Genomic DNA, 11,870 nt, shown 5'->3' on the forward strand with positions numbered 1-11,870 from the left:
TGTACTTTTTTTTAAAAAAAATCATTACCTCTTGTGAAAATGTGCTTCAGTAAAACATGATTGGGCTACCAAAGATTCGAGTTATTGAAAGGGTAGTTCCCACCTAGAACTGAAAATTGCTATTTATGTGCCAGTGAAAAATCAAAAGTAAAAGGTAAACAAAAATAATCAGTTCCCTATGACTACAAGTTTTAATTTTACGGTATCTGTTCTATGGAAGATTTCCTCCAAACATTTACTTCAAAGCTATTTTCCACAAAAAAAAAAAATTTCTTCTAATATTTTTGTCAAAGATTCTAAGCACGTGGCTTACCAGTATATATTACCTTTGCATTGCTCCACAAACATATTTTGTTCAGGCAGTTTACATCATTTTATTTTATTTGAAATAGTATGGCTTCATAGCAAAGTGATTTGGAATTCAGGAGCCCTGAGCTTTCATATCTTCATTCTGTTTTTGTTTTGTCTTTTGGGGGTTTTGGCGGTAAATTGTTATTTTATACTGGAAAACAAATATACAACTTGGAAAGGATTTGAGGCAAATTCTGCCATGAGCATATTTTCTTTTTTTTTTTTTTTTTTTGAGACGGAGTCTCGCTCTGTCGCCCAGGCTGGAGTGCAGTGGCGCAATCTCGGCTCACTGCAAGCTCCGCCTCCTGGGTTCACGCCATTCTCCTGCCTCAGCCTCCCGAGTAGCTGGGACTACAGGCACCCGCCACCACGCCCGGCTAATTTTTTTGTATTTTTAGTAGAGACGGGGTTTCACCGTGGTCTCGATCTCCTGACCTCGTGATCCGCCCGCCTCGGCCTCCCAAAGTGCTGGGATTACAAGCGTGAGCCACTGCGCCCGGCCGAGCAGATTTTCTTTAAGTGCCTAAACAAAGTTTAAAAGCAAGTAACAATAAAGCAAAATGTTTCTGGTATAGGACCAGTAATATAAAAACAATAGTGTATGAGTACCTGGATAATACACCCCTTTTGCAATAGTGCAAGTTTTAGGTACATATGGTTGACTGTCAATTGTGTACAGAGTTACAACTCCACACTTCTACAACAACATGCTGCAGTTTCTAAAGAAAACTAAAAAAAAAAAAAAGGCACAACCCAGATGGTCCCCCCTTTGACCAACTCCATCTAAGTTTAGCTGTGCAGAAGGGCTTAGATATATCTAGAGTAAGCCACAGGTAACGTGTTACTTGATCAATTTTCTAAAATAAGCTTTCAGAACAATGACAGTAAGGTAAGAAAAGAAAACATGGAGGAATGGAGTCCTAGTTACTATGCATGCATTTTTTTGACAGTAGGAAGAAACATTTTAGAGATAAATTATAAACAAAGAAAAAGGAAAATAAACAATTTTGTACAAGAAATGTAACATATTCTGTATAAGGTCTTCACTTTGCTGTCATCATTTGTACAAACTCTTCCTAGTTTACTTGACCATCACCATCAATACCTGCTTCCCTGATCATTTCATCAACCTTGTCATCTGTTAGCTTCTCTCGGGGGTTTGTCACCACATGGCGAAGTTCTGCTGCACTGATATAGCCATTGCCATCCTTATCAAACACAAGGAATGCTTCTCTAATTTCTTCTTCACTTTGTGTGTCTTTCATTTTTTCTTGCCGTCATTGTCAGAAATTCAGGAGAGTCCGTTGTTCTATTACCATCAGCATCTACTTCATTAATCATGTCTCGTAACTCTGCTTTCGTGGGATTCTACCCAAGAGACCTCATTATCGTTTCCAATTCCTTTGTTGTTATAGTTCCATCATCGTCTCTGTCAAATAGTGAAAAAGCTTCTTTGAATTCTGGAATCTGCTCTTCAGTCAGTTTGGTCTGCCATGCTGCAAGTGCTACTGGTTTCTGAGATGTGACCACACAACCACTCCCATATCTTCATTCTCACCAGTGAAATCTCTACCCTGGGGCAAGTCATTGGCCTTCTGTTCTCTTCAATGTGTTCATAACTAAAATGGAAATATACCCATTCTTCCTTTCTCAAGGAAATGCTGTTGGGAAAACATAAGACATCTTATCTACAAATAAATATACTTTAAAAAATATAAATATAGTATACTATAAAGTACATTTATAACATATATAAATATACTTTAAATATAATGACAGTTTTCTAATAGTCTAAAATAAGTCAATGACATTGAAATAAAATCCAGTTATATACAAAAGTCACTTACGTTACAATAGAGATAGTTGAGATTAGAATATTAGGAGAAAATAAAGATTAACACACATGTTCAGGTAGATTAACCTTCATGTTGTCATAGTGGATATTTATTAGGCTATAATACTAGGGTGGAGTATCTCAAATTCATATCCTTTTACACAATCAAGAGCATAATTTTATATAACAAGATGAACACAAGGGGTTAAAATAACATGTCTTTGTCATGGTGAGCATTCCAGTTCAAAGTTATAAATCTGCATGCATCCTAAGAACATGATTCCTTAGCTCAGAGAAGTCTCTCTGTCCCTATCCAGTGGGGATACTTCGGCATGCTAAAGTGAGTCAGTGCTTTCAGGGTGACCCGTGAGACACACAGACAGCAAGTGAAATAACTGCCATTCTGAACTCACAAGCCTTCTAGAAAATGTGTTGTATTCTCTGAGCCCAATGTCTCCTATTTAAAGATAGTACAGGCAAAATAGATTTTTGGTATCATAATCACATGAGATAACACGTGTAACTCTTTAAATTTTTCTTTATTTATTTTTTAATTTTTATTATTATACTTTAGGTTTTAGGGTACATGTGCACAATGTGCAGGTTTGTTACATATGTATCCATGTGCCATGTTGTTTTGCTGCACCCATTAACTCGTCATTTAGCATAGACTGGATTAAGAAAATGTGGTACATATACACCATGGAATACTATGCAGCCATAAAAAATGATGAGTTCATGTCCTTTGTAGGGACATGGATGAAACTGGAAAACATCATTCTCAGTAAACTATCGCAAGGACAAAAAACACGTGTAACTCTTTACACATCATGTCTAGAACAGAGTAAGTCTCAATACATAATGATAGTAAGAATCAACATCCTTTCTATAAAATATTGAAAAATAATAAACTAATAGGAAATATCATTTCTTATGGACAACTATGCAGCCATTAACATAGGAAATATTTTTAATAGGATCAATGTGTACCTCCCACTAGTATAATTCTTGTAACTGTCCTTTAAAATCACTGACATCAACCACAGCTTGTCACTTTTTCTCTTGTTTAGTCCACTGCTAAGAGAGAATAAAACATTAATATTTTTATAGTTTATGTATTATTTTTTAACTCATAATTTCAAGCTTGCTTCTCAAAGGGTTAGAAACAAGTTAGAAACATAGGGGAATAAAATAAAGCAAAAGGAAGAAATAAAAAAAAATCCCAAGATATAGATAGGTCTGTACTTAATAGGAGAAGATAAAATGAAACCAGATGGAGATTTTATACCTCTATTTTTGTTTCACTTCATGAAGCAGATAACTTAAAACATGTTTTTCAACATTGATCTCCTAATCTTCTCTGTCACCTTCCACCAAAATGTTAGGCTGGCAAAGGTTCTATGTGTACCTCCTCCTTTATCACCCTTTGCTTTAGAGAAACATATGCTTTTATGACCAAGCTCTGAAATGATCACTGAAAGAAGCTGGGTAAATATTTTCAAGATAAGCCTGGAGATCTTACTGTCTCTAAATCATCAACAGACAAAAGGGAGAGAGAGAGTTTCCTATTCAAACATGTTGCTCAAGAGCTAATGGGAGTATTATTATGATTGATAGGCCAGAATCTTTGTCTTTGGGCAAAGTAGCAGAACACTTAATGGGATAGGAACTGACCAATATTTACACTGGAGGTGAAGCCACATTTTATTTCATCTGGGGTCAAATATTACTGAATGTGAAATACATTCCTCAGATGAATGTTGCCCTCTCTTCACCCCAGCCAGGGTGTCTGAGATTCCCATGAACTCTTGCAATCAATCTCCATTTGTAATACTCCCAAGATTCAAAGTTTAGCAACTAAGGAGGATTACACGGCTGCTTCATTCTAAGGTGGGTGGATACCAAACTATAAGTAAATAAAGCTTATTACTCAAACTCTAAAAGCAGTGAATGTTCTAAGTCGCGTCCCAACCACATGAGTGCACGATGCCTATTAAAGTAAAATGGTCTCTTCATAAATCAAGATACTGGACTGAATATTTCAGACTTAACATAATAGCAATATGATTCTGCCAGTAATAGTTGTGACTGAATTAAAAAAAATAAGGTGTTGTTTTTACAACTATTTTAGCTATTAAGTAGGAGATGATTTTATTTTACTTTCATATTCTGATATTTAAAACAGAAGTTTCAGATCGATAACACTGTCAGCACCTTCTTTTCTTATCTGGTTTGTGACACCTTTAGTACATTAAAGTGAAAAGAACCAGGCAATCCTTGAGAAACCCACACGGCACATGGATACATATGTAACAAACCTACACATTGTGCACATGTACCCTAAAACCTAAAGTATAATAATAAAATTTAAAAAAATAAAAAAAATAAACAGAAAGAGCTTTCTATTCAGGGCTTGCTTTGGAAGACCCCTCAAGGCTAAATCCTTACTCTCAATTTGAGAATCAGTCACTGTAAGTAAAGGAATGGAAGCTTCCTCAGGCTAATGATGCTATCATATTTACACCAGGATTGAAGATCAGCACCAAAGTGTCCTCTATTCTCCTTTCAGCCTCAGCTTCTTTGCTTCCCATTTTTAAAAAAACCACTCCAATCAGGGTTTTGTTTTTGCAGTTCCGCCCAAACTGCTCTTATCAGCTCTTATCATTGTCATCCATGACTTCTGTACTATATGCTGTGGCCAATCATTTTATTTGATACAGTTGATCACTTCCTTCCTCTGGATTTCCAGGACATTATATTCACATAGTTTTATCTTTCTGGGATTTTCCAGTGGTGTTTGCTTATTCCTCCTCATCTTCCCAACCTGTAAATATAGGCAAGCTCAGGGGATCAGATTTTGGACTTCTTTTCTGTCTACACTCACTCACTTAGAAATGCTGATGACACATAAATGTATAACCCAGCCAAGATTTCCCCATAGAGATCTCAACTCATACTTCCAGCTACCTATCTGAAGTCTTCACCGAGACGCATAATGGGAGTCTCAAAAATGTCTAGAATTGCTCAAGACTTAAATGTAAAACCCAAAACCATAAAAACCCTAGAAGGAAACCTAAGCAATACCATTCAGGACATAGGCATGGGCAAAGACCTGATGATGGAAACACCAAAAGCAATTGCAACAAAAGCCAAAATGGACAAGTAGATCTAATTAAACTAAAGAGCTTCTCCACAGCAAAAGAAACTAGCTAGCATCAGAGTGAACAGGCAACCTACAGAATGGGAGAAAAATTTTGCAATCTATACATCTGACAAAGGTCTAATATCCAGAATCTACAAGGAACTTAAACAAATTTACAAGAAAAAAAAACATCAAAAAGTGGGTGAAGGATATGAACAGACACTTCTCAAAAGAAGACATTTATGCAGCCAACAAGCATACGAAAAAAAGCGCATCATCACTGGTCATTAGAGAAATGCACATCATCAAAACCATGACGAGATACCATCTCATGCCAGTCAGAATGGCAATTATTAAAATGTCAGGAAACAATAGATGCTGGTGAGGCTGTGGAGAAATAGGAACGCTTTTATACTGTAGGTGGGAATGTAAATTAATTCAACCATTGTGGAAGACAGCGTGACAATTCCTCAGGAATCTAGAACCAGAAATACCATCTGACCCAGCAATCCCATTACTGGGTATTTACCCAAAGGAATATAAATCATTCTGCTAGAAAGACATAAGCACATATACGTTTATTGCAGCAATATTGACAATAGCAATGACATGAAACCAACCCAAATGCCCGTCAATGATAGACTGGATACAGAAATATGGTACATATACACCATGGAATACTATGCAGTCATAAAAGAGAATGAGATCATGTCTTCTGCAGGGACATGGACGAAGCTGGAAGCCATCATCCTCAGCAAACTAACACAGGAACAGAAAACCAAACACTACAATTCTTACTCATAAGTGGGAGTTGAACAGTGAAAACACATGGACACAGGGGGAGGGGAACAAAACACACTGGGCCTGTCGGGGGGTGGGGGCAAGGGGAGCGAGAGCATTAGGACAAATATTTAATGCATACAGGGCTTAAAATCTAGATGATGGTTTGACAGATGCAGCAAACCACCATGGCACAGCTATACCTATGTAACAAACCTGCACATTCTGCACATGTATCCTAGAACTTAAAGTAAAATTTAAAAAAAAGAATGTCTAGAAACTTCTGATGTTGTATTCAAAAATCTTTCCTACTTCAGTTAATGACAAGTCTCCCTTCGTTTTCATCTAAATATCATGGACTCATTCTTGACTCCTCTCTTTATCCTATATCTCATGTCTAATGGCAAATATTGTTGGCTCCAACTACAAAATGTTCCACTGACTCTGAGTGCTTTTGACTATCCCCGTGGTCATCACCGTGGCCATTGACAACTATCTTTCTGGTTTCTGCAAGAGGCCACTCTTTCTGATCTCCCTACTTCCTCTGTTTCTACTTTACAGACTTCTCCAAACTGCAGCCAAAAACATCTTGAAAAAAATACGTTTGACTGTGTCATTCCATATTAATACATTAGTTTATGCTCTTGTTTTTCCATCCCATGAAACTTTATGATCTCGTGGAACTTAGATATTCATGTAGGTGACTCAACTGTAGTCTCAAAGTCCACTGACTTTTTAATATTCTAAGTTCCTCCCTTCTTCAAAACACTCACCTTCATCACAGCATCTTGTGATGCTTCACTTGAAATAGTCTTATTAACTCTGATTCTTTAAACTCCAATACTATTCTTCTTAATTAACAACATTCAACTTTCATTCAACAAACATTTTTTTAAATATTAACTATCTTAACCCTTGGAGATACAACAACGTGCCTAAAAGGTAAGTCTCTGCTTTCATGGAGCAAATTTCCCAGTAGAGGGACAGACAGCTATCTAAAATAATATCTTGGCAAAACTGTATAATTACAAACTGAGATAAGTAAGAAGAGAGTAAAATATAGGGTGCTATGAAAACTTGCAGCAGGATAACTAAACATAGTCTGGAGTGTAAGGGAAGAATTCCAGATTAAGTCATGTATTACGGTTCTCTAGAGGGACAGAACTAATGGAATATATATATATATATCCCTATATAAATACATATATATATCCCTATATATATATACATATATATATGGAGTTTATTAAGTATTAACTCACACGATCAAAAGATCCCACAAGAGACCATCTGTAGGCTGAGGAGCAAGGAGAGTCAGTCCAAGTTCCAAAACTGAAGAATTTGGAGTCTGATGTTCAAGGGCAGGAAGAATCCAGCATGGGAGAAGGATGTAGGCTGGGAAGCTAGGCCAGTCTCTCTTTTCACATTTTTCTGCCTGCTTATATTCTAGTTGTGCTGGCAGCTGATTAGATTGTGCCCACCCAAGTTAACGGTGGGTTTGACTTTCCCAGCCCACTGACTCAAACGTTATGGGTCTACCTTTCCCAGCCCACTGACTCAAATGTTAATCTCTTTTGGCAGCACCCTCACAGAAACACCCAGGATCAATTCTTTGTATCCTTCAGTTCAATCAAGTTGACATTCAATATTGACTATCACAAGTTATTATTGAATCGAATGCAGGATGAGTAAGAGTTAACTAGATAAAAATTATTTGCGGGGAAGAGGGTATCCTCACTCAGAGAACAATGTTGATGAAACCTCTGTCTTCTGGAACATCATGGTCACCAAGAATGGGAAGAGAATCTGGAAACCGTGCAGGAGCACTTGAGGCTTCCTTTGACAGTTTCATAGGTTAATATTTTCCTTTAGGCTGATGAACTTCGCTTCTCTTATAAATCAGTTCTGCTGACAATGAATTCTACCAGCTTTTCATGCCTAGAAAATCTTTATTTTTGTCTTCATTTTTGAAAAATTCATTTTACTAGATATAGGAATCTATGTTGATAGATATTTTTGTTTTTTGTTGTTCTTCTAACACCTGAAAGATGACATGTCTTTTTCTCCTGGCTATCATTGTTTCTGTTGAGAAATCAACAGTCTTTCTTACTATTGTTGTCCTGTATATAACGTGTCTTCTTCCCCTTACTGAATGCCTTTAAGGTTTGTCTTCCATAGCTCCTTTTTTTTTTTTTTTTTTAAGAAATTTGTTTATGATGGGCATTGCTGTGGTTTTCCTTCTGTTTATTCCATGTGGGAAAAGTTGTTGCTTTCCTGAATCTGCTAGTTTATATATTTTTAGCAAATTTGGAAATATTTTCATTGCTATTTCATCAAGTACTTTTTCAGCCCTAAATATCTCTTTCTGGTACTCTGATTATATGTACATTGGGTTATTTGATATTGATTATTTTGATACTGTCATATGGGTCACTGAGCCACGGTTCAGTGTTTTTGCCAGGTATAGATATAGATATAAATATAGATATTTCTCTTTGTACTTTCGTCTGGATAGTTTTTATTTTTTCTAAAGTTTACCGAATTTTTTAATAGGGCAATTTTTATTATGTAAAAACTAAACCAAGGAAAACAAAAGCAAAGCAAAACTCTGATGTACTTCTGGAATCATAAAATTCAGTCACTAATTCAACTAATTCTTTCACATTTTATTCCAACCATATGTATTCTCCCTTAGAAAAAAATCTTTCCCTGAAATGTAAGCCCATATATATTTGGTTTAAATGTTACTCTACAAATTTGGGAGCGGGATAAATATCATAGTACTTTAGTTTTTTGGTTTGTTTGTTTACTTTTTTCTCAGTATGTTCATTATAAAAATTTAGAAGATAGAGAAGGGCAAATAAATTGCAATCTAATTACAAAGAAACTATCCACTTAGAACATTTTATTTAAATATAAATAATATAAAATTTATCATTTTAATCATTTTTAAGTGTAAAGCTCTATGTCATTAAGTATATTCATAATGTTATACAAATATTATCACTATCCACCTTCAAAACTTTTCGTCATTTACAATTGAAACTCCAATGTCATTAAACGTTAACTTCCTGTTGTCCCCTCTCCCCAGTGCCTGGACACCACCATTTCACTTTCTGTCTCCATGAATTTGACAAGTCTCCATAGCTCATTTAGGTGGAATTATGCAATATTTGTACTTTTGTGACTGATTTATTTCACTTAGCATAATGTCTTCAAAGTTTATCCATGCTGTAAACATGTTAGAATTTCATTCCTTTTTAAGGCTGAATAATATTCCATTGTATGTATATACCACATTTTGTTTATCCATTCATCCACTGATGAACTCTTTGGTTGCTTCCACCTTTTGGCTATTATGAATAATGTCACAATAAACACATGTGTGCAAATATCTGTTCAAGTCCATGCTTTTGTTTCTTTTTAGTATATACTCAGAAATTACCGGATTATGTGATTTAATTCTACATTTAAATTTTTGAGAAATCAAGCTTACTTTTTTTCTGCAGTTTCTAAGCAAGTGTGCAATATACTGAATTTTTCACTCCAATATCCTATTTTGAAGTTCTAAAGGTTTCATGTTTCTTTTTTTATAATTTCCATTTTATCGATTGTCTCATTTTTCCTACATTGCTGTTATATTTACATTAAAATTATTTAGCATATCTATAATTGTACTTTTAAAGCATTTGAATTTTAGTTTTATTGTCTAATTTCTGAATCTGTTTATATTTACTGACTTCTTTTTCTTTGTTAGCATAACATTTGCTTGCTTTATTGCAGATTTCATTATTTCGGTTATGATGTTTCTTGCTGTGGTTTTCCTTTTGTTTATCCTGCCTGGGTCATATTGAGCTTGTAGGACCTGTTAGTTTATATTTTTAAACAAATTTACCATTAATATATGATGGACATATGGATGTCAAGTTATTGAGTGTTTGGATTTTGTTCACTCTTTCTTGAATTTTGTTCTGGAGGAGGAGTTAGTTTACGTGCACATCGGTGTGATTCTTTGAAGATTTGCTTTTAAGCTTTGTTAGGGTTCATCTAGAGGTGCCCTTTTCCTAACGAGTGAACTTGCTGGCACATCTACTGAATGTTTATGCTCTTCAACAAGATGTTTCACTCTAGCTAGTAGAAAATTAAAGATCTCATAGCCTTGTCCAAGATTTGACCATTACAGCTTACAGCTCCCGAGGATCTTTTCTTTACTCAGTAAGTTATTTTTCGCCTAGACTTTTGGAGTATCTTCCTACATGTGTGAACTTACTATTCAGCCAAGTACTCGATAGGATGCCTGTGAATATTTTAGGAGCTCCTTCACTACACAGTTCTTTCTTTCTACAGCTGTGCCCCACGAATTCCAGCTGCACCCCTAGCCCTGAACTCCATCCCTCTTTAAGCAAGCCCTTTGTTTTCTGATGGGCTTCTCCTTCTTGCACTGCACTGCAGAAAATGCCGTCGGGCAGAAAGCTGGGGCAACGCTGGTGGTCATCATTTCCCTTCTCTCAGGGTTCACGGAACGGCCTTACATGATCTAGCATCTATAATTTCTATAATCCAGCATCTATACCAATCAGATTACATACAACATCTGTAACAATTTTACAGATTTTGGTCTGGTTTTATGGTTGTTTGCAAGGGGAGATTGAATGCAGTGCAGTTACTCCATCATGACCAGAAGGTGGAATCTCTCGTTTCTGTTTTCATTCTCGGTTTCTATTGTTAGTTTTATAATTCTACTCTCATCTTAAATGTTCTGCAGTGGATTATTTTTGGCTTTCTCCTCATTTGATTCACTCTCTGGAATGATCTCATCTGCTCCCATGGCCTCAATTTTCGTTAATATTCTAAGGGCCCCTTAAATCTATATCTTCTGGCAAGCTTCTCTTGCCTATTCATGATAATCAATCTCCCATTGGATCTTATTATTTAGAAGTCCTAAGACATCTCCAAGTCTGCATCCAAAACTGAATTCATCATCTCTTTCCTTAGATGGGCTTTCTTCCTGTATTTTTATTGCAGTGAAGAGAGACACACCATCCATCAGACACAAAACGAAAAACCTGGGGTTTATTCAAGCCTTCTGTTTCTAAGTTCTTACATCTAATAAGTTACTGATATGGTTTGGCTGTGTCCCCACCCAAATCTCATCTTGAATTGTAGCTCCCACAATTCTCACGTGTCATGGGAGGGACCTGGTGGGAGGTAATTGAATCATTGGGGTGGGTATTTCCCATGCTGTTCTTGTGATAGTGAATAAGTCTCACAAGATCTGATGGTTTTATAAGGGGAGTTCCCCTGCACAAGCTTTCTCTTGCCTACCACCATGATTGTGAGACCTCTCCAGCCATGTGGAACTGTGAGTCAATTAAACCTCTTTCCTTTATAAATCACCTAGTGTCGGGTATGTCTTCAGTAGCAGCATGAGAACAAATTAATACAGTTACCAACTCCTGTAGATTCTACTTATTTAATATTCTGCAGAATCACTTCCTGCTCTCTATCCTCACTGCACTATCAACCTGGATCCGCCTAACTTATCCCATGAGTCACTGCATTGTTCTACAACTTTACTCTTATAGAACATTCTCTAAGTTCCAGGCACTGTTCTAAGCAATTTTGCATATATTCACTCTTCTAATTCTTATAAATCTTTACAGCATTAGTACTATTATTATTACAGAAAAAAAGAACCAAGACACAGAGAGAACTTCTGCAAGAATTGCACATCTATTATTTAGAACAGCCAGGATAGGCAGT

At 36.1% G+C, this 11,870-nt stretch overlaps 1 pseudogene; it reads right to left on the minus strand.

Annotated features, from left to right (window-relative positions):
• Positions 1 to 1,345: 1,345 nt before the first annotated feature.
• Positions 1,346 to 1,829, minus strand: LOC129462919 (calmodulin-1-like; annotated as a pseudogene).
• Positions 1,830 to 11,870: the final 10,041 nt, after the last annotated feature.

The sequence above is a fragment of the Symphalangus syndactylus genome, chromosome 14 (assembly GCF_028878055.3).
Source record: "Symphalangus syndactylus isolate Jambi chromosome 14, NHGRI_mSymSyn1-v2.1_pri, whole genome shotgun sequence".
Lineage (NCBI taxonomy): Eukaryota > Metazoa > Chordata > Mammalia > Primates > Hylobatidae > Symphalangus > Symphalangus syndactylus.